The sequence below is a fragment of the Staurois parvus genome, unplaced genomic scaffold (assembly GCF_062004578.1).
Source record: "Staurois parvus isolate SC_StPar_1 unplaced genomic scaffold, SC_StPar_1.0 ptg000394l, whole genome shotgun sequence".
Classification (NCBI taxonomy): Eukaryota; Metazoa; Chordata; class Amphibia; order Anura; family Ranidae; genus Staurois; species Staurois parvus.
Window position 1 is genome coordinate 9,004,984 of NW_028318190.1, and position 24,814 is coordinate 9,029,797.

The window sequence follows — 24,814 nt, forward strand, 5'->3', positions numbered from 1 at the left end:
GTGTGTTGGAAACATCTACCAGTATGCTGAAATTTATTTATTTTATTTCAGGTACTTCTATAGCGCCATCAATTTACGCAGTGCTTTACATATATATTGTACATTCACATCAGTCCCTAACTTAAGTAGTGAAATTTATATATAATCTTATCTGGTATGAAGTCACTTCAGGATAAAAGGGTGCATGGGTGTATCACAAGATCATGGTTCCCACACAGGGACAAGACAAGAGAAAATGCAGTTCATATGTTTAATGTGCAGTGAAGCTATTGGAACAAGGCTATATTACCATTGCCAAAGGCTAAGTACTAGTGTCAAGTGCATAAGCAACCAGCCAGTCGGGATGCAGTGATGACTTGGCATAGGTGACAGAAGACCCTGGTAATGAGCTGGGGTGCTTAGGCTCTTTCCCTAGTGACTAGAACCCTACTACTGGGTCTGATTCATGACGCATGGTATCCTAATGTTCCAGCCAGCATGTCATGGAAAATGGAGTAATTATTAAATTATGTCTGTATGAAGAAGTATCACTTTTAAGATGGAGTGCTGCCTTAAACGCCATTTGCATTAAGTAACAGCATATGCCCGTCTCTGGCGACACTAGCGAGTGCTCTCTCCCTGTCCCCATATGGACACTGCCAAAATGTTTACGCCCTATGCTCCAGAATTTTGACTTCAAAACTGTAGTTATGTTCACTACAGTGCTTACAACACTCTGGTAATGGTAAATATTTTAGAACTGTTTTTCAATTAGAAAAATGTCACAACTGCTTTATTATTTTGGCTCACACTTTTGCATAGCATCTTTATTGTGAATAGATGCATCTGGTGCAACATCACATAGAAGATGTTTTATACACTTGGCACATAGACTATGAGCCAATATTTACACCACAAGACTGACATATTTTCTTTTGTTAATTCTATTCTTTGTGTCCACCTGAAATCATCCAGGTGTAGATAACTGCTTTGACTGAGTTGTAGACTCAGATGCCAGTACTCCAGCTGTGCATACTCTCCTTTCAGAATTCTGTATATTTAGCTGATTTCTACAAACAAAACATTCATGATTTTAACATCTACTGCTGGGAGCAACATATACTTATTGAGTATTTACAAAGAAAAGATCTGTGAAATACAGTTTTTGATTATTTTGCTGTTATGTCTCATATTTTTCGTTTTTTTTAGAAAGACATTTGGCACAATTCATCAATTCAAGGGTGTAATGAGTTTGGCCTGTTTTGAATGCCAAATTTTATCCTGTTGAATCTGATTCACTAAACTGCTAACATGCCGTTGACATCACTTGCAAGGCACAATTAAGATATGGAAGTATAGGAAGAATTTAGGCCGAATAGTTGCTAAATGTTGCCTGTTTTTCCTTTCTTTTAATTAGATTCATTTTCCATACATGTTCTCCTAAATATAAGTTTAATTTACTTTTTTTTAGAAGAGGGAGATGATTATAGTTCATGTAGTTCAAACTGAGCAAGGTGACCTTGGCAACATGGACATATGTCATAAGTCTTTTTAAAAAGAAAAACGTAAAAATGGCTTAAAAATTTTATTTATTTCAGGTACTTATATAGCGCCGTCAATTTACGCAGCATTTACATATATATATTGTACATTCACATCAGTCCCTAACCCTCAAGGGGCATACAATCTAAGGTCCCTAACTCACATTCATACATATACATACTAGGGCCAATTTAGACTGGAGCCAATTAACCTACCAGCATGTCTTTGGAGTGTAGCAGGAAACTGGAGTACCCAGAGGAATCCCATGCAGGCACAGGGAGAACATGCAAACTCCAGACAGGTGGTGCCATGGCTGGGATTTGAATTAATGATACTAGTACTGCCAGGCAGAAGTGCTAACCATTTAGTCACTGTGAAAATGATTTGAATCTAAAAGGGGAATTTTAGACTTTAAAGCGGAGTTCCATCCAAAAGGGGAAGTTCTGCTTTAAAGATTGGTCCCCCGCTCCCCATCAAGGATTGGCACCTATGGGGAGCGGGGCGGGAGCGAGTACCCGAATTTGAATTTGACAGGTACCCGCTCCCACTTCCGCTGCGATCGCCTAGGCAATTGGAAATGGAAGTTGTCCTCCTACCCTCCCTTCCCGAAGTCTTGTGGGACACATGACAGGTCCCAGAAGACAATGGGGCCATTCAGGAAGCGCAGTGCTACTTGCGCTTGCACAGTGGGCACCCGGCTGTGACAGCTTGCCTACACTGAAGATGTCAGTGCCTGGAATACAGGATGGCCGGTGAAACAGGCTGTGGCGGGGACAATCTGGGATCATGGGACAGGTGAGTGGCTGTGTTTTAACCTCCCTGGTGGTATTCCCGAGTGTAGCTCGGGGTAAAGTTTCAGTACCACAAGCGGTAACCCCGAGCTACACTCGGGCTTACCATGCGGCGCTGCTCTGTGATCCCTCGATCACTTACCTTGTCCTGCGCTCACGCTATGTCCCTCCTGCAGTGTCCCCGGCAATGCAATCCGGCGGATGCTGGCATCTGTCATCTTGGTTCTGTCCCCTGCGAGCGTCGGGACGTACGGGGGACGGAACGGCGGGAAACTTGAAAATAACAAAAAGCGACATTCACTAAAATCACTAAAATCACTAAAATCACATAGTATAACATTACTGTATCAAACCATTTCACATAAATCTTGTCCCTAGTGTTTTGTCCTGTGCCCTGCCTGCATTTTTACTGTTCTTTCTTCCTGGAAACTGAGAAACGTCCATGGCGTCCAAAAAGCATCCCTTTAGGTCAAAAGCGGTTTAAGACCAGCTAGAGAACAGCGATAGTAAATCAGAACCACTTGCAGAATTGAGTGATAATGATTCGTGGGGAAATTTGTCATCAGACACTGAAAACGATTTTGCGACTTTGCTCAGTGATGTGCGAACTTGGCGCTATATTTCAAATTTCAGTGTTTTTGGTTTGATTATATTATTGAATTAAATGTATTATTATTATATTATTATTTTTTATGATTATTTATTAAATTATAATTTATGATTTCGTGTTTCAAGTTTTATCCTACCCGGGATGTTTACTAGACTCTTGTTTGGACAGATTTCAGTGAGTTATTCCTAAAAATTACAGGCCTACAATAAAAAAAATACATATTTCCATGCAAAAAAATGTAATGCTTTGAGCACAGAAATATGGACATAATCAGACCGCTAGGGAGGTTAAATGTCAGCAGCTACAGTTTTTGTAGCTGCTGACTTTCATTTTTTTACAGAGTGAGTGTAACTTCGCTTTAAAGTCAGCAGCTACAAAGACTGTATTGTTGACTTTTTAAAAAAACAGACATTTACCTGTCCAGGAATCCATTGGTGTCCTCTTCTAGGCCTGTTCTTTGCTGGTCTTCAAATCCCCAGCACGGCATGTTTACTAAGGGAAGTTGGGTGTGACTTCCTGTGGCTTCACAGCCAGCTTCCTACTGTGAATGGTCCCAGCACTGTATGAATGGCCCTGTGACCGCCTAGGACCTGTGACGCCTAGGAGGTTGGAGCGGAAATGGGAGCAGGTTACTGGTAAAACTAAGTAACCCCCCTAAAAAAAAAATGGAAAAGAGGGAGAGGAGGGGGAAGTAGGTGGTAAAGCAGAACTTCCCTTTTAGGGTGAAGTTCTGTTTTAAAAATCCCTGTTTCCTGACATTTATTATAGTTTTTTTTTTATAATTTTAAAACAAGTTATATGATTTATACAATTTGTTTAATAGGTAATGCACAACAGCCCTAACCTTCTGCTACAGGCAATTAAAGGCCAGCAATCACCCTCCAGGAACACACCACTGCCTCTTATTTCTTGACTAGCAGTCTACAAAATTATAAGCATACAGTCCAGTTTTCATGATTAATGTTCTTATGCAAACTAGATCAGCAGAGGAACATCCATGAGTTGGTAAATGTGCATTATAATGGTGCTCTTGAAAACTTTCTTTCTCAATCATGAACGCATGCACAATTTCTTTTACAAGTGCAAACTATTGGACTTTCCAGTTTAGTGAAAAGTCACCATTGGGTTTTGAGATTGCATCTCCTCTACTCTTCTGTAGGTAGCTGTATAGAATAGTTATCAGTTATACCATTATACAATATAACAAAGTCTCCATCCTATGTTACATAGTATTTACTTGGTTGGCAGAACCAATAAATAGGAAGTCTATCTCAAATATACTGATACTGTTTTATTGACTGATATAAAATAGGCAAGGATACAATGTGCTCTGCTCCCCTCCAATATGCTAATAATTGTCTGGCAGAGAAAAAGACATGACCAGTTAAGTCTGCTTTCTTAGAAATAATCCTCTTCTATTGACTCACCATATCCATAAAACATGTCAGCCTTGGTTAATTTTTGCTGTATCAAAGTGAAACGCAAGTGATACTTCTTCATAGCATAGCACAATGGTATCATTATATGACAATGGCACTTTGACAAGCACATAATATATCCATAAAGGGTGCACTTAACCAAAGAGCAGTGAGCACGAGAGGCAGCTGCTGAGAGGGTCAGAGGTTACTCTTTCTAACACAGACTGATTCCTTTGCTTAGAGTCACCAAGTCCCTTCATCCAAAAGCAGATAATGTCACAGCCTACTTCAGTATTGACATGGAGACACACAATAGGAAGATAATATGTAACATTTCTAGGACAGACTAAGGAATTTGCCAAAAAATTGTATTGAACTAAATTCTTGGGTGTAAGTTGCTGTTTTGAGAAATTTGCATTTCATAATAATGTATAAATGCCTGCAATATCACTACTGAATTTGTGAACATTCATTTTAGGACTATGACAAGGGTGATCTAGCAAATGTCGCAACTGCAAACATAATAAAAAGTTATTTTAGCTAGACACAATAAGAAAAAAAAATAGCTTGATAAAAAAATACAGTACAATTAGTAGAGGAGAAAGCCAGTCATATGCTGCACTACTGCCATTCACAAAGCACAACCTGTCGCTTAAAAGTGCATTGACACTTTGTAGATTTTATGACTCCTTTAGAAAGTGCATGACATTTCTTGATCTGCAGATAGACCAGTGTTAAAGAAACAATTCATTCAGTGAAAGTATTTATTAACCACTTGCCCTCCAGAGGATTTACCCTCCTTTCTGACCAGGCCATTTTTTGCACTATGGCGCTGTTATTTTAAATGACAATTTCGCGCACTGCTGGGCACAGGTGGGTGCACTGCTGGGCACAGGTGGGCGGAACTTGCGGGCGGCGCTGCTGGGCACCGATCATCAGGGCACTGATCATCAGTGCCCTGATGATCGGTGCCGATCCCCGCTCTGACAACTGCCGGTTCACGGCAGTACTTTCCTCACGATCTGACAGCTTGAGGAAAGTGCAGCCGAGAACCGGCACTTGCATTTCCCTCTGATCAGCGTGTCATTGGACACCGCTGATCACGTGGTAAAAGGCCGCTGTGATTGGCCTTTTACCACATCACGTGATCAGCTGTGTCCATAGGACACAGCGATCACAGAGATTGCCGAGTGCGCGCCCCCTGGGGCGCGCAGGAGAGCGCGTTCTGGGAGGACGTCATATGACGTCCACCCAGAACTGGCCGGCCGCAGTGCAGCCGTCATTTGGCTATCTGCGGTCGGCTACTAGTTAAGGTAGTTTAGTTTATGTAATGTAATGTTATTTTTTTCCTTTAGTTTGTGTATGCGCCATAAAAACACCAAAAACACTCCAGTTTCATGTTCCCTGAGTTTGACTAAAATGCACATAATAAATAAAACAAAGAAAGGTGTGAATTTAGCCTAAAATAATTATTTATGTTTATATCCTTTTTTTTGCAAAATTTCATCTCACTGCATGACAGAGAGGCAATAAGAAAAACACAATGTCCCCAAATTTGGCACAGACAGCAATAATAATCTTATAGAAATTCTAATTTCCACTCCATACTAGCATACAAAAATCTTTTGAATTTAAACTGGAGTTTGGGTTGATATCTATTCTGTCTTCAATCCATAAGCCAAATCATATTAAGACAATGAGGCACAAAATAATTAGCATTTTAATTCCAAAACCTGCTGCTCCCACAAATTTTTCTTCTCCCTTGACAATGGCTTTTCAATGGCCTGTGCGAAAATTTATCACATTTCATCCGAAACCTGTAGCGTTTGATAAATATATAAATTAGAGTTGGTTAAATACATAAATGCGATAGGAAATCTTTATGTATGTGCTGGTTGCTTTAAATCTTAATCTTAAAATCTTTTCTCTCTTTGTGAGTGACAGACAGGAAAAGCAGGACTGTGCTCTAATTGGTTGTTGCTACAGCTGAAAAGGATCCACCTAGTAGCACTGTTACAGCTGAACATATGATTGGCTGTGGAGGAAAGGAGAGAGGAAAAAGGAAGAAGCACATGTGGGGAGGCAGACATTTTCAGGGGACCGCATGGAGCAAGGGCTCCTGGTGTGAAGTCACAGAGTCTCACTCTCTGTCCTGCTAAAGCCCATGGACCGGGCTGGGAAATTGTTGCAAGAGGACAGTGTGCAAACTAAAGATTGTCCTGCCTGACATTCAAGATTACAGCCACTCAAGTGCATGTGTCTCTCAAAGTCTGGAGCTGCTGAAAGAGAGAGGATTTCTACTGCTGTCTAATGCTATCTAGAGGACAATCCAGAAACAGTGAGTACTCTGTGATGAAAGAGGATTTTGATATTGCTGCATTTGCTTTTCATCTCTGGAAAATGGTCATGAGAAAGCCTGCTCTCTAATTCTCAGAGTGACACAGATCTTGGAAAGCCCAAGCTGCTCAGAATTAGCTATTCCTGCTGCTGATTGATGGGAGAACTCTGTCTCTGTATATTACTGGTTTGTCTCCTCAAGGCTTGTGCTGTGGTTGAAGAGTGTGTTTAGTTCCAAATCCCCACAGAAGCTTGCTGCTTTGAATATACTGAGCAAGTGTCAGTATATCAGGATTTCACCTGTATGGTAAAGATTTGTTGAAGTGCTGTTTTTCTTCTATTGCAATGTTCACTGGAAGATTCTGCTTAAAGGAGACTGTGCTATCCTGCTACCTTTGGATTACAAATACTCTCCCATGCAGAGAGTGTGCGCTCTTCCATTGATTAAAGGGCCCCAATGTTGAGAGACTTTAAGTTTCATCCCACTGGCCAGTGGTTAGGTAGGACATTTCTGCTCTAGATAGTATTGCTATAGCAAATGTCAATAATCTGCTAAACCTCATTAACAGTTATTGTTTCATGTGTCAATGTCACTCTCATGTGCCACCCTGGTCAGGGTGATACTAGTCAGTTTTTGGAGAATTTGGCGAGTGAATTGTGACTTCTTACTAACTGAGTGGTATCTGTGTTTTATGTACATTACCTGTGTTAAATCAGCTAGTTCTTTTTCAGGGTTTGTCTTCTTCAATAAAACCCATAAAAAATATTCTCAGAGTTTCGAAGTGTTCTGGGTATAATCGGAGGTGTCACCAGATTCAGGTGGGAGCTGAACCTATATATATCTAGCCAAGCATCACCCAAGGGTGTGCTACATCTACTTCCCTGCACTTCAACAATTAATACTTACCATGTAAAAGCATATATTTGTCTTGCAAGCTACACCGGTACAGAAAATAGTTAGAATAAAAATAATTCATGCAATGTTTTGCTCTTAAAATGTATGTAAAATCTAACAATAAATTTCTCAAATTGGCTACTTTTTGGTCTGTTAAATATACTATTGATAACATTTTATTATATTTATCCAAAATATGCTGGTCATCCAACCAGACTTCTTGTGAGTTGATAACGTTCTGTACTTCGGTCCTCTGGACTGTTATTAGGTGGCATTGTTCCCTACTATTTCTGTGGACTTCAAAACACCTCCCCTGGTTATGTAGAAGGGAGGGAAGTGTTATGTAGTCCATATATATATATATATATATATATATATATTGCAATGTATGAATAATATCATTGAGTGGAATTTTTTAAACTCCCACTAAGATTTTTAGTTTTGTACAGGGAACCAAGCACCCTGTAAAGAACATATGTTAGAAAGTATGTCTTTCTTTACAAAAATGCCAGATGTACAGTTTCTTTAAGAAAAGTTCTATATCTTTGTTATGTCTGACACATGCTTCCTTTTTAAAATCTAACTTCATAGGAATGCTTTATGTTAGGCATAGTAGCAGAATAGTCAACTTTACAACTTGTCTTCATTATCTATCATGATTTCTTGTGCTTGTGCAGGTCCCTTATCGTTGAAGTTGAACATCAGAAAATATAAAGTCATTACAAAGTGTTGCTTGTCACCAATGTAACTATATATGACAGGACAAAATCATCACAGGTCTATCTGACTCTCCAATTCAACCTAAAATAATTCTTAAAATAGCAGTCAACTAATTAATTATTAATTCATTGATTGCACAGCAGACTAATAATTGTACTATGTATATAACAAGCATTGATTTTAAAATGCAGTTCTTAAAGTCCTGATGCCCAGCCTGCAGCCTGCAGTGTTTGCAATGTGGCCCTCAGACCTCAACAGTCAGCAGTCTTCATCACTACTGTTGTACATGTTAATATTATAATCACTGCGCAACCCACACTCCAAATATGTGACTCAAAGTAGCTATCAACTTGATATGTTAATAGCAAATATTTATTATTTATAATATCAAATGTATATGTGAATATAACGTATATATATTGCTGCTCCTTTAAATAGTAACTCACCCAATAATCACCAAAAAACATCTTTAGCATAATTAGTGGATGCAGCGAAACAAAAAAGAAATGCTAAAAGTGACACAAAATATTATGCAGTAAAAAACATGTGCTAAACATATAAATAAATTAATAAGTTACATCAACGAATGTCCAATTCATAAAAACAAATAAAATGCTTCACGTAAGTCCACCCAATAAATAAATAAATTAAAAAAAGTCTTTCTGATCCACTGATTCACCACGTGATTAAATAGGATTAATTCCACAAGTGCCAAATAAACTTCACTTCAGTGTCACCGTGTGCTCCCACGTGTTGCACAGTCTCTGATCATCTCCTCCAGTAAGTCCTCAGACTTTGACAGTCTTTTGTAGAATTTCAAATAGTAAATATTATATGTGGCCCTTTGGTGACATCAGGAGCTGCGTTTGAGGCCCCATATAGCTTGTAGGTTGAAAACCATTGACTTAAAGTGGAGCTCCACTCAAAAGGGGAAGTTCCATTTTAAGGCCTTGTCCCCCGCTCTCTGTTAAGGATTGGCACGTTTGGGGACTGGGTACCTGATTTTGACTCCCGCTTTCGCTGTGATTGCCTAGGTGATTGGAAGCGGAAGTTGTCCTCTCTCCCTGTAGTCTTCTGGGACACATGACAGGCCCCAGAAGACTACAGGACCACTCAACAAGGCACAGCGCCATTCGCACAACAAGGCACAGGGCACCCGGCTGTTAAGACACAAGCTGTCACAGCCGGATACCCACACTTAAGTTTCCAGTGCCAGCGAGAGAAGACAGCTGGTGAAACCGGCCGTGGTGAGGATACCGCTGGACCAAGGGACAGGTAAGTGTCTGTATTTAAAATTCAGCAGCTACAGTTTTTGTAGCTGCTGACTTTTATTTTTTTTTCAGCTGGAACTCCGCTTTAAGCCTCGTACACACAATGAGAATATTGGAGATGCTGACTTTTATTTTTTTACATTTTGACAGGAGCTCAGCTTTAAAGTGTCCCTCTCTCCTTATGAATAATAATTCTATGACCTCTAATGGTTTTAATGTTTTAATTGATGATAAACCTTCAATAAGTGAAGATGTACACGATATTTGAAATTGCAGCTGGACATCTTGAATTGCCCTGGGATCCACAACAATCAACTGCAAAATGTGTCCTACATTGAGTAGTGGCACAGTTAACCACCCTTACTTATTTAAAAGCAGAAGGATTGAGCCCTGCTTGCATAGAAATTTTACAGCAAATTAAAAAGATTAGTGCATGATAGACATCATTCGAAACAGTTAGAAGCACCCATTATGGCCTCCCTAGAAATGCCCTACATGGCCCAGTGTTCAGGCTTGAGCTGTATATGGCCACTATAACAAATTGTCAATATTTCACAAAACTCCACCATATCAAATTCCCTCCAAGTTTATATTTTGTTTCCACTGAAAACAACCACTGCTTGTTTCCTTTGTTTCCTTTTTCACATTGCCTTGAACACCTGTTTGACATATATATTTTTCATATCCTTAAAAGTAGTCCAACCCCTAATAGAGTGGCTGTGTACTTACTGACACACAACCCACCCTACAAAAGAAAAGAAATCTTTTAGACATACGTTTTCCTCTTGGCTTCCCAAAGCACTATGAATAAATCATTGTTCTATTAAAGCAAAGCAGCTGTTTTCTATCAATGGCTGGACTATTGCTGGCGAGAAGCTGTGGCACACGGACAGCCTTTAAAGCCTATTCACCTCCTCTGAAGCGTAGCTGTTTATATACCCACAGCCTTTTGGAGAAGGGATTTTTCGCACGAGCGGCGTGTAAATGGCTAATTCAGTGTTTTTTTTGTCAACAGGGTTAAGTGGGCTAAATGTTTGCACCCCCTATAAAAAGGTCTTAGTCCATGAAAAGCTATATTTACATTGTAATAACCAAAGAACAGTTTAAGCGTTCAATAGGCGGCTTACAGGGGGTGTGCATGAGGGGTGACACTAGCACCTCTTCAGCAGGCCTGTGGATTAGATGCAGTGCCAGCTGCCCCCAGATCCCAAGCCTGGGGATGACTATCCAACTCCCACTAGGATTTCAAATGGGCCTCTTTGTTTATGTGGCTCTTGGTGGAGTCATGAATTTTAAGTTTTAATTTGCTCCTATCCTCTTTTTGGTACTGGCTGTTTCTCTGTAGTCCCTAATACATACTAAAAAAAAATCCATTGATATAAAGTGGATATATACAGTACACACACACACACTTTTTTTTAATTAATTTTTTTCCCCTCACCAATATTTGAAAACAGATGTACATTTGCACCTTGTTTGGATAGCACCTCCACAGGAAGGATACCTTACACTATATCTATACTGCTTTCAGCTGATAATGGAATCTTCTATTCCTCTTACCAGTCCACAGTTATTACCTTTTGTACCACCAGCCCCTTCCTCTTAGATTGTAAGCTCCAAGGAGCAGGGCCCTCCTAACCCTCTTGTATTGAACTGTATTGTTGCTGTATTGTCTCCCTTTATATTGTAAAGCGCTGAGCAAACTGTTGGCGCTATATAAATCCTGTATAATAATAATAATAATTATTATAATAATATTATCAGGTTTTCTATAGGTCAGATGATGCAATAAACTGTTTAATTCCTTCATGGATATATTTTGAGACTTTTTATTTTAACATTGGCACTTCTTGCAATCTTAGTAACATGTTTCAACATCTTTAGGGCTGTATTTAGATGTCAAGCAGTGCTAAGTACATAGGAATGATGAGATACTTTTTCAGAAGCTCTACCCCATACAGGTGAAACTCAAAAAATAAGTTCATTTATTTCAGTAATGCAACTTAAAAGGTGAAACTAATATATGAGATAGACTCATTACATGCAAAGCAAGATGGTTCAAGCTGTGGTTTGTCATAATTGTGATGATTATGGCTTACAGCTCATGAAAACCCCAAATCCACAATCTCAGAAAATTAGAATATTGTGAAAAGGTGCAATATTCTAGGCTCAAAGTGTCCCAATCTAATCAGCTAATTAAGCCATCACACCTGCAAAGGGTTCCTGAGCCTTTAAATGGTCTCTCAGTCTGGTTCAGCAGGAATCACAATCATGTGAAAGACTGCTGACCTGACAGTTGTGCAGGTCAGCGTTTGCGTTTAGAAGCGTTTTTTTAAGATAACCTCAGAAGACCTTCCAAAATGCCCAGAATGCACTGAAAAATAGTAAAAAATTAACTATTTCTGACATATTGAGAGAAATAGAGAGAGCAGAAGCAGAGAGAGCAGTATTTGTTGAGGTTAGCTGTCTTTTTTTTTGTGGTGTTTGGATGTGTTCCAGCTCATTTATGTGCAGAAATTATTGCAGCAGCATCAAAAAAATGACTGTCAACTGCCTGTAAATGACTGTAAACTACATAGTGTACATGAACACATAGGAAAACATTAGGGAGAGTTCGGGGGCTGCAGAAAAACTCCTGAGTTTATCAGCTGCAGTGTACATGGAGACAAAATTTCCTAGAGCAACACTGCAAGAAAGAACATTTTTAATAGAGAAAAGGAAGGCTAGCAAACATGTTAGCTTTTTATTGCTATTTGTGTCCCTGTTGCAGATGTTCCCTCAATTCCTGTCTGTGGAGCAGAACAGGAAGTGAGAAAAAACCTCTCTATCAAAGCCCTGGATGACATTTAAATCTGACATTTTTAATCCTTCTCCACTCCATCCATTGCTGGACATACTGTACACTTTAATATTATTGCACTGAGCTCTGGGTTTGAGTTGTGCCACTGACATGGTCTGCTGAGAGTTGGTATGGTATCTTCATGCTTTCCTGAGTTTTCGTCTTGTACAGCAGTTTCCAACCATAACTCCCAAAAATATTGATAGTTTAATTGTGGCCTGACTTAACTGACCCTACACTGTATATGAGAACAGTAAGAACATAGAGAATTTCCATTAAGTAGGCCTAAGCCCATAGGAGATTATTTCCTCATCATTAATGCAAATATACGAGCGTTCTTCAAAAAGTTTCTGCGCTCCTTTAATTATAATATATACAGTCATGGACAAAAATATTGGCACCCCTGCATTTTTGTCAGATAATGCACCACTTCACCCAGAAAATTGTTGCAATTGCAAATATTTAGGCATTCTCGTGTTTATTTCTTTTGTTCGTATTGGTATGACACAAAAAAGTGGAAAAACAAAAAGTCAAAACTGAGACTTTCCACACAAAACTCTAAAAATGGACTGGACAAAATTATTGGCACCCTCAATTTAATATTTGGTAGCACACCCCTTGGAAAAAATAACTGAAATCAATCACTTCCTGTAACCATCAATTAGTTTCTTACACCTCTTTACTGGAATTCTCACTCTTCTTTCTCCAACTTCAGATTGGAAGGGTTCATTTTCCCAACTGCTGTTTTGAGATCTCTCCACAGGTGGTCTATGGGATTGAGATCTGGACACATTGCTGGCCAGTTCAGCACTCTCCAGTCCTAAACCATTTCTGGGTGCTTCTTGACATGTCCTTTGTTATTGTCCTGCTGTAAGACCCATGACCTCTGACGGAGACCCAACTTTCTGACACTGGGCCCTACATTGCACCCCAGAATTCTTTGGAAGTCTTAGGATTTCATAATGCTATGCACACATGCAAACATCAGTGAATCTCCACCATGTTTAACTGTAGGGACTTCATTCTTTTCTTTAAAGGCCTCATTTCTTTTTCTGAAAATAGTAGAATGATGGGCTTTACCAAAAAGCTGTGATTTTGTTTCATCTGTCCACAGCACATTCTCCCAAAAGGATTTTGGCTTTCTCAGGTAAACAATCAATTACTGCAGCGCTTGATGTATGAATTAAAACATCAATACCAGTGCCATTAACAAAGCCACACACTCCCAAACATAAAAAATATATAATATATCAAAAATTTTTGGAAGAGTCCTTTATTTTATCAAGGGGTGGTTAAACAGCACTAGCCAAATCACTTCCTTAGCAGCATACATGCTCCTTGGCTGGGGAACCAAAACTTCGGCCCACTTACTAACAGTGGCACCCCCAAGAGGTGGTTCCCTCCCTTTTTATGTGTTTGCCTCAACAGAGGGGGGTACTTCCCCAAAAAGCATGGGAAAACCTGACCAGCAGCGTTAACCCTTACCTCTCAGGGAGTACCACCTCAGCAGGGAAACACAACCAAGTACTATTATAAACTTCAATGACACTACACAAGCTGGAAACAGTTCAACAGCTGAACAAAACATAAAACACTTTACATCTGCCTGCTTACATTACAATAAATAAATCAGTCATCACTACTTTGAAAATGTAATTCTTCTGTCATTCAGACTGTTGTACATCCCATACTGAGGCTGCATTTCTTTGCCAGCCTGTCAATTTTATGAATTTATTACCAGGTACATTATACCTTTATCTTATTTATTTCAGGTACTTATATGACGCTGTCAATTTATGCAGCGCATTACATATATATTGTACATTCACATCAGTCCCTAACCCTCAAGGGGTGTACAATCTAAGGTCCATAACTTGCGTTCGTACATACACATACTAGGGCCAATTTAGACAAGAACCAATTCACCTACCAGCATGTCTTTGGAGTGCGGGAGGAAGCCCACGCAGGCACAGGGAGAAAATGCAAACTCCAGGCAGGTGATGCCGTGGCTGAGATTCAACGACTCTAGTACTGCCAGGTGGAAGTGCTAACCATTTAGTCACTGTGCTGCCCATACATCTGTTTACATTAACATAAATCCCTGTGCATTGCACAGTGCAGTGAACCAATCTACAATAACTGATAGCAACCAATAACAAGCTTAGTTTAGAAATTTGACTACTGGCTAGATATTAAAATAAGTGTCTGATTGATTTCTATATTATGACAATTCTTAGTACTATTTACGCAAATGAATGATAGAAAGGCTTTTAATTTATTACCTATTACTGATGTAGACAAATGACAGTGATTATGTAGATTCAAGTATGAGTAAACTAGTAGATATATGAGGGACTCATAAAAGAAAGCAATTCCCAGGAAGGTAATGTTCCCCTTCACATTTCCCCTTCAGAATGGAGAACAGGCTTTAACTGGTATAAACTCTCCTCTGAAAGAAATGCCTATTAGCAACCCATAGCTATAAGAGAACTCTGAGAAACTGACCTGCCATCCAAAGCATCTCATTTATAATGAAATAATGCATGCAATAGCCCCATTAACAGGTCAGCACCCTCCCTGCTGTTGCTGGTTTGTGTGTTGCTAAATGGTGAGAAATCTCGCTGCCAGTTAAGGGCCAGTAAGAAGGGTCTTATTAGCACTTTAAATATGTAATAAAACGATAAGAAGCATTTTGTACTATGTGCAGGGTAATATGCCACTTAATTATAAATAGTTTATATAAATTCATATTCACAGTCAAAGAGCTGCTACATGAACTATCATTATATTGTAAACACAACAATAGGAATATTTTCTTAGTCTCTTAAATTAGTTAATTGTGTTTTTAAGGACATGCACATATTAAAGGATAAGTGCACCTTTTGTAACGTTACACCCATATTCAGGGTTACGATCAGACCGGCCCCCGCTGCTCCCCGATCCCTGCTTTGACAGCTATCTTTTCCCCCCTCGCTAGATGTCAAATTTTCAAAAAGCGTCATCTGTAAATGAAAGACCACAAATCCCGACAGCCTTAGCGGCTGTCAGCTTGTAGGCCTGAATGATCTGTGACGCGCTGTGATAGTTCATTCATTCTTCTTGTCAGTATATCTGCTTGTTCATACATCCCGTACGGCAAGCAGATATCCTGACAGATCTGCCGGAGTTCTGCATGACACCAGAGATCTACTTGCAAAAAAATGTGCATCATTTTTTTTCTAAAAGGTGAACTTATACTTTAAAGTATCAGCAGGGATTTTTTTCATCCAGAACATGGTTCCGCCACCTCTGGCAGTAGCCCTGTGCACACCGCTTTTTACTCCAGCTTCTGTTTTACAAGTCACAGCGCTCATCTCTCTGCAGCTCTAAAGAGAACGGTCCCTGCCCAACACCCGTTCCTGATCGGAGACATGGGAAGTACAATTGCCGATTCAAAGTAGGAAACGAGCTACAGGGGAATGTATCCCATGCTGAGCATCAGCATTGTGACCAGATACTGATGCCTCCTGTTGGTCTTACTGGTTTTGTTCAACAAGTGCTGGCCACTGGGGAAGAGGTGGAGCTGAAAAACAGCACAGGAGTCAAGTGGCTACTGAGAGGTGAGGAGATGGGGCCAGTGGAGGGATGGGAAGGATCGTGTGTGCAAAGGTGAGGGCTGTGCTAGTGCAGAAATCAGAGCTGAGAGGAGGATGGGTTTTTTTGGGGGGTCAGGGGCAGTGTTGCAAAGATAAGCTGTGGATAAAGGGCATAAAGGTGAGCCTTGGATGAGGGTTCAGAGGTGCACTTTCCACATAATGTAGTCCTGAACCCTGCATTCTGAGTGTAACACACTCTTGAACCCTGAGTTCTGAGCATAACGCACTCCAGAATTCTGCACTTTATATATAGCGCACTGCTAAACCCTGCATTCTGTGTGTATCGCACTCCTGAATCCTGCGTTCTGAGCATAACGCAATTCTGAACCCTGCATTCTGTGCATAACACACTCCTGAACCCTGCACTTTCTGCAGAACGCATTCCTGAACCCTGAATTCTGAGCATAACGCACTCCTGAATTCTGCTCTTTATGCATAGCGCACTGCTAAACCCTGCATTCTGTGTGTATCGCATTCCTAAATTCTGTATTCAGAACGTAACGCAATTCTGAACCCTGCACTCTGTGCATAACAGATGAGGGTTCAGGGGTGCACTTTCCACATAATGCAGTCCTGAACCCTGCATTCTGAGCGTAACACACTCTTGAACCCTGAATTCTGTGCATAACACACTAATGAACCCTGCACTTTCTGCATAACCTACTCCTGAACCCTGGATTCTGTGCAAAGTGCACTCCTGATTCCTGCATTTTGAGTGTAATGCACTCCTGAATCCTGCACTCTGTACATAATGCACACCTGAACCCTGAATTCTGAGTGTAACGCACTTTTGAACCGTGCATTTTGATTGTAAAGCACTTCTAAACCCTGCATTCCGAGCATAATGCACTCCTGAACTCTGCATTCTATATGTAACACACTGATAAACCCTGAATTCTGTGTGTATCACACTCCCGTACCATGTATTCTGAGCATAATGCACTGAACCCTACCTTCTATGCATACTCACTCCTGAACCCTGCACTTGTGTGTTATGGACTCCTGACTTTACTTAATAATGCCCCTTTAAGACCCTCCCACTGGTGCAATTTGGCAACACCCACCCTATGACAGACGTTGCGGGGGGTGGGTGAGTTCCTGTACCTATTCTCTGAGAAAAAAGTCCCTGAGTATAAGTAAAGCAAATCATTAAAATCATATATCTGCTTTAACATGTTAAATGAATAATGCCTCGGGTCTTCCACAATTCTAGAAACGCTACAGGTTAACACCATGTCACGCACTCCTCCCGAGACGACTACAAGCAGTTGCACAGACACACATTGCACAGGCATGGTCCACTGTTGTCACTATGCGGAAACCCACCCTAAGAAATACTATGCAGCCATTGACAGAATATATGCATGTAGACAGGAAGTGGCTGCAAGAAAGCTTCTAGTGGTAATGAACCTAAAAATAAATGATTATTAAATTGCATCTCGCCAATTCTCAGATGTGGTGGCTGCATTTGTTTTCTTTTTTAAGCTTTCTTTCTTTTATTTTCACCTGGTGATCCAACCAGTGAGTCTGTTATAGTTACTTAACAGACCAAGTTGTCTAGACAAAGTAGCAGTTAGAAGGTTTAGACAAACCATTTAACACTGACAGGGGTGTTTATAATGGTCAGCTTTTATTCATTTATGTAAATCCTTTATCCAAAAGTAAAAAATGATTTGCTGTAACTTCCTATAAAGAGAGGAACACCACACAACAATTGGACCCAGGAAAGCAGAAGTGTTTGGGAGGCAAGTGTATACAAACACTTATGGTGGTAAAGGCTAACTCTAATACTTCTTAAAAATGATCCCTCCCCTCTCCTCCTACCTTTCCTGCATACCATGTGTAGGGATCCACTGCTAGCTGCTAGTATCACATTGTAATGCATAATTGTGTATTTTACTGCCTGACTTGGGAGTTGTTTGGAAAAGATCCTGGAGGGAGGAAACGGAGAGAGAGAGAGGAGGTCTCAGCCACATGTTCTGTCCATGCTACTAATACCAGATCAGAAGAGACGATTATTGCCAGATAACTAGGACTGTGTTCCAGACTGGTTGGGTAATGGTTGGAGAGTCTCCTCATCATGGCAGATGTTGTCTTCCGGTCTCTGACATAAAGACAAACAATGCATCATCCTCAGGGGCCCCTGCAATGAGACTTTGCTGCATCATTCATCTAAAGGTATCTTTATAACTAACTATATATAACTGGTTATGTGTGCACAAGTCCTCCAAGACTCCTATTAGGCCCTTTGCTGATAAAAACTGTTTGTACATTGAATGAATATACTACTGGTAATCTTTTCCTATATAAAGCTTAAGTTATTTCTATACTGGTGTACATCTATATGCTTATGGTTAATGTTATATGCTAAATACAGTACAATCCAAATTACTTTGATTAGATTACTGGTTAATTTCCCAGAAAGGGAATCCCCTCTGTTTATTGAGAACCTCTCCTGGGTGGCACTGCCAACTTTATTGTCAGCCCCACTATTCCCTTAGAGAAGGTTCTGATTCTCTTATTTACCTACAGGTTTAATGCAATATCGTGTTTGGGAAGGGTCATTTCTCAGAGCCTACAAAAGAGGGCTACATAGAAAAAGAGATGCACTTTTTATGATCTGTTCTTGTCAAGTCACGTGAGCCAGAGCTGGAGCCAAAGTTGCTGAATAACGTGACGGAACCGGACAAAATTGAAAAAATGTTTTGTACACAGATCTTTTTTACAGAGTATGCAGGATAGGTCTGAGGAGGGGTTTGGGAACATTTTTAAAAACAGTTAAAGGCAACATTTTCTTCCACTTGTAAGGAGGTATGCATCATTGCTTGGAGTTTGGTTGCCATTATAAGTGCCTTATTATTTGGTAGTGAAAAAGGAGATCACTCCAATGTAAACCACTTAACCACTTAAAGTCCGGACACTTTTACCCCCTTCCTGTCCAGGCCAATTTTCAGCTTTCAGCGCTATCACACTTTGAATGACAATTGCCCGGTCATGCAACACTGTACCTATATGAATTTTTTTAGCATTTTTTTGAGACAGATAAAACTTTATTTTGGTGGTATTTATTTACCTCTGGAATTTGTTTTTGCTATATAACCTAAAAAGTCCAAAAATTTGGAAAAAAAGTGTTTTTCTTATAAAATTTTGCAAATAAATAATCTTTCTTTATAAACATTGGCCAACATTTATTTAGTTATCTTTTTAGTAAAAAAAAAATAACCCAAATTCGTTTATAACAAAAAATTATAATTTAAAAAAAAATTTTTTACATTGTATTTTATTGTTTTTAGATTATTATTTATGTTTTTTTAACATAGTGTCACCCTAGCAGTACAGTGTCACCATAGTGACACTGTCCTTTTTTTTTTTTTACCCGTAAAGGCTGTAAAAGCAATAATTTCTCCTTCTCTCTGACTGCATTCTTGCAGCCATTGAGAAATACTGTGGGAGCTGTGATTGGTCACAGCTTGTCACATGGTACAAGGCTGTTGTGAATAGCCTTGTACCATGTGACCTTTGTGATCATTCACAGATTTCACAAGTAGTAAGGAAGTGACATTTTGCTTACTACTATTCATGTGATCACTGATTGGCCAGTGATCACATGATCGGGACCTCACACAGAGGTCCCGTACTGCGATCTGTGTTCGGACACAGCGGCATGCTCCCAGGCTGTAACTGTGGGCGCCGTTTATGAATGGCAGCCCACTCCTGCACTGCTCCCGTCCGACCCTCTATGTACATGGGCCGGAAGGGAAGTGGTTAACCACTTCCTGTCCGGACACTTTTACCCCCTTCCTGTCCAGGCCAATTTTCAGCTTTCCGCGCTCTCACATTGTGAATGACAATTACTCAGGCATACAACACTGTATCTAAATGAAATTATTATCATTTTTTTCAAACAAATAGAGCTTTAATTTGTTGGTATTTAATCATCACTGGGGTTTTTATTTTTTGCTAGAAAAAAGAAAAAAGACTGAAAATTTTGAAAAAAAACATGTTTTTCTTAGTATTTGATACTAAATTTTGCAAATAAATATACTTTCTTCATAAATTTAGGCCAAAATCCATTGTGCTACATTTTGTTGGTAGACATAACCCAAATCAGTGTGTATTATTTAGTCTTTGTGAAAGTTATAGAGTCCACAGACCACGGTATATATATTTGATATATTTGAAAATGTATCAATCCTGATGCACGGACTACCTATATAATTTCTTGGGGCCCTAAAATGCCAGGACAGTACAAATACCCCCCAAACGACCCCTTTTTGGAAAGTAGACAGTCTGAGGTATTTAATGAAAGGCATGGGGAGTTTTTTGAAGTTGTCATTTTTTGCCAATTTTTTAAGGAAATGATGAAAGTAAAAAAAATTCTTTTTTTTTTCCCACAAAGTTGTCATTTAACAAGTTCTTTCTCTCACACGGCATAGGCATACTTGCAATTACACCCCAAAACACATTCTGCTACTCATCCTGAGTATGGCGATACCACATGTGTAAAACTTTTTCACAGCCTAACCACATAGAAGGGCCCCACATCCAATAAGCACCCTTAGGTGTTCTAGGGGCAAAAATTACACATCTAATTTCTTGACTGTCTATCACAGTTTTGGAGGTCCTGGAGCACCAGGACAATTGAATTACCCACAAAATGACCCCATTTTCGAAAGAAAACACCTCAAGGTATGTTTTAAGAGGCATGGGGAGTCCTCTGAAGACTTAATTTTTTGCCACATGTTTTTGGAAAATGTGAAAAGAAAATGAAAATGTATTTTTTTTTACGCAAAGTTGTCAATCTATGAGATATTTCTATTACACAGCATAGGCATACTTAAAATGATACCTCAAAATGCATTCTTTAACTCCTGCTGAATATGGCCATACCAAATGTGTGAGACTTTTTCACAGTCTGGCCACATAGAGGGGTTCCACATCCAATAAGCACCTGTTAGCGTTCTAAGGGCAAAAATTACACATCTAATTTCTTGACTATCTATTGCCATTTTGGAGGTCCTGGAGCATCAGGGCAATGGAATTATCCACAAAATGACCCCATTTTGGAAAGCAAACACCCCAAGGTATGTTTTAAGAGGCATGCAGAGTCTTCTGAAGACTTCATTTTTTGCCACAAGTTTTTGGAAAAAGCAAAAAGAAAATGAAAATGTATTTTTTTCTACACAAAGTTGTCAATCTATGAGATATTTCTAATACACTGCATAGGCATACTTAAAATTACACCCCAAAACACATTCTCTAACTCTTCCTGAATATGGTGATACCAAATGTGTGAGACTTTTTCACAGTCCGGCCACATAGAGGGGCTCCACATCCAATAAGCACCTGTTAGCGTTCTAAGGGCAAAGATCGCACATCTAATTTCTTAACTACCTATTGCTGTTTTGGAGGTCCTGGAGCATCAGGACAATGGAATTATCCATAAAAAGACCCCATTTTGGAAAGCAAACACCCCAAGGTATGTTTTAAGTTCTCCGTCACTCTCATCTGTCATACTCAGAATTTGAAATGCCTCCTCGCTTGTATATGATCTTTTGGCCATATTTTTTACACTGATCAGGACCCACTGGTATGGCAGTGATCAGGATGGTGTTGCAGTGAGGGACAGATATCTGGCTGCAGTTGGTTCACACTAGTCACTGTTGGGCAAAAATCAGAGATACAGTGAGGTGGCTGGCAATGTTTTGTGAGTGTGTGTAAACTCTGTGCAAAGGCTGAAAATTACTCACAGTTAGCTGTACTGGATCTCTCTCCTCACAGACGATGGCAGTGAACAGGATCCACTGGTGTGGCAGAGATCAGGGACACTTTATGAACAGGCACACTGTAAGGTGATCAGGGACACTGATTGGGCCACTGTATGGTGATCAGGGACACTGCTGGGCCACTGCGGTGATCAGGGACACTGCTGGGCCACTTGTGTGGCGATCAGGGACACTGTGGCAATCAGGGACACTGCTGGACCACTTGTGCGGCGACCATGGACACTGCTGGGCCACTGCGATGATCAGGACACTGCTGGGCCAGTTGTGTGGTGATCAGAAACACTGCTGGGCAACTGCGGTGATCAGGGACACTGCGGTGATCAGGGGCACTGCTGGACCACTTGTCCGGCGATCAGGGACACTGCTGGCCACTTTTGTGGTGATCAGGGACACTGCTGGGCCACTTGTGTGGTGATCTGGGCCACTGCGGCAATCAGGGACACTGCGGTGATCAGGGACACTGCTGGACCACTTGTGCAGCAATCGGGGACACTGCGGTGATCAGGGACACTGCTGGGACACTGCGGCGATCAGGGACACTGCTGGACCACTTCTGCGGCGATCAGGGACACTGCTGGGCCACTGCGATGATCAGGACACTGCTGCGCCACTTGTGTGGCAATCAGAAACACTGCTGGACTACTGCGGTGATCAGGGACACTTCAGTGATTAGGGGCACTGCTGGACCACTTATCCGGCGATCAGGGACACTGCTGGGCCACTTGTGTGGTGATCAGGAACACTGCTGGGCCAATGTGGGGATCAGGGACACTGCTGGGCCAATTGTGTGGTGATCAGGGACACTGCTGGGCCAATGTGGTGATCAGGGACACTGCTGGGCCACTTATGTGGTGATCAGGAACACTGCTGGGCCAATGTGGGGATCAGGGACACTGCTGGGCCAATTGTGTGGTGATCAGGGACACTGCTGGGCCACTGCGGTGATCAGGGACACTGCTGGGCCACTTGTGTGGTGATCAGGGACACTGTGGCAATCAGGGACACTGCTGGACCACTTGTGCGGCGACCATGGACACTGCTGGGCCACTGCGATGATCAGGACACTGCTGGGCCAGTTGTGTGGTGATCAGAAACACTGCTGGGCAACTGCGGTGATCAGGGACACTGCGGTGATCAGGGGCACTGCTGGACCACTTGTCCGGCGATCAGGGACACTGCTGGCCACTTTTGTGGTGATCAGGGACACTGCTGGGCCACTTGTGTGGTGATCTGGGCCACTGCGGCAATCAGGGACACTGCGGTGATCAGGGACACTGCTGGACCACTTGTGCAGCAATCGGGGACACTGCGGTGATCAGGGACACTGCTGGGACACTGCGGCGATCAGGGACACTGCTGGACCACTTCTGCGGCGATCAGGGACACTGCTGGGCCACTGCGATGATCAGGACACTGCTGCGCCACTTGTGTGGCAATCAGAAACACTGCTGGACTACTGCGGTGATCAGGGACACTTCAGTGATTAGGGGCACTGCTGGACCACTTATCCGGCGATCAGGGACACTGCTGGGCCACTTGTGTGGTGATCAGGAACACTGCTGGGCCAATGTGGGGATCAGGGACACTGCTGGGCCAATTGTGTGGTGATCAGGGACACTGCTGGGCCAATGTGGTGATCAGGGACACTGCTGGGCCACTTATGTGGTGATCAGGAACACTGCTGGGCCAATGCGGTGATCAGGGACACTGCTGGACCACTTGTGTGGTGATCAGGGACACTGCTGGGCCACTTGTGTGGCAATCAGAAACACTGCTGGACTACTGTGGTGATCAGGGACACTTCAGTGATCAGGGGCACTGCTGGACCACTTATCCGGCGATCAGGGACACTGCTGGGCCACTTGTGTGGTGATCAGGAACACTGCTGGGCCAATGTGGGGATCAGGGACACTGCTGGGCCAATTGTGTGGTGATCAGGAACACTGCTGGGCCAATGCGGTGATCAGGGACACTGCTGGGCCACTTGTGTGGTGATCAGGAACACTGCTGGGCCAATGCGGTGATCAGGGACACTGCTGGGCCACTTGTGTGGTGGTCAGGGACACTGCTGGGCCACTGCGGCAATCAGGGCCACTGCGACGATCAGGGACACTGCTGGACCACTTGTGTGGCAATCAGGGACACTGCGGTGATCAGGGACACTGCTGGGCCACTGTGGTGATCAGGGACACTGCTGGACCACTTGTGCGGCAATCGGGGACAATGCTGGGTTACTTGTGCGGCGATCAGGGACACTGCTGGGCCACTTGTGTGGCGATCAGGGACACTGCTGGGCCACTGCGGCAATCAGGGACACTGCGGCAATCAGGGACACTGCTGGACCACTTGTGCGGCAATCAGGGACACTGTGGCGATCAGGAACACTGCTGGACCACTTGTGCGGCAATCAGGGACACTGCGGTGATCAGGGACACTGCTGGGCCACTGCGGCGATCAGGGACACTGCTGGACCACTTGTGCGGCAATCAGGGACACTGCGGTGATCAGGGACAATGCTGGGCCACTGCGGCAATCAGGGACACTTCTGGGCCACTTGTGTGGCAATCAGGGACACTGCTTGGCCACTGCGGCGATACTGCTGGGCCACTTGTGTGACGATCAGGGACACTGCTTGGCCACTGCGGCGATCAGGGATACTGTGACGATCAGGGACACTGTGGCGATCAGGAACACTGCTGGGCCACTATGTGGTGATCAGGGACACTGACAATCAGGGACACTGCTGGGCCACTTGTTGGGCGATCAGGGCCACTTGTGGGCGATCAGGGCCACTTGTGGGCGATCAGGACCACTTGTGGGCGATCAGGGCCACTTGGGGCAATCAGGGCCACTTGGGGCAATCAGAGACACTTGTGGGGGCAATCAGGGACACTTGTGGAGGCGATCAGGGCCACTTGTTGGGGCAATCAGGGCCACTTATTGGGGTGATCAGGGACACGTGGGGCAATCAGGGCCACTTTAGGGGCGATC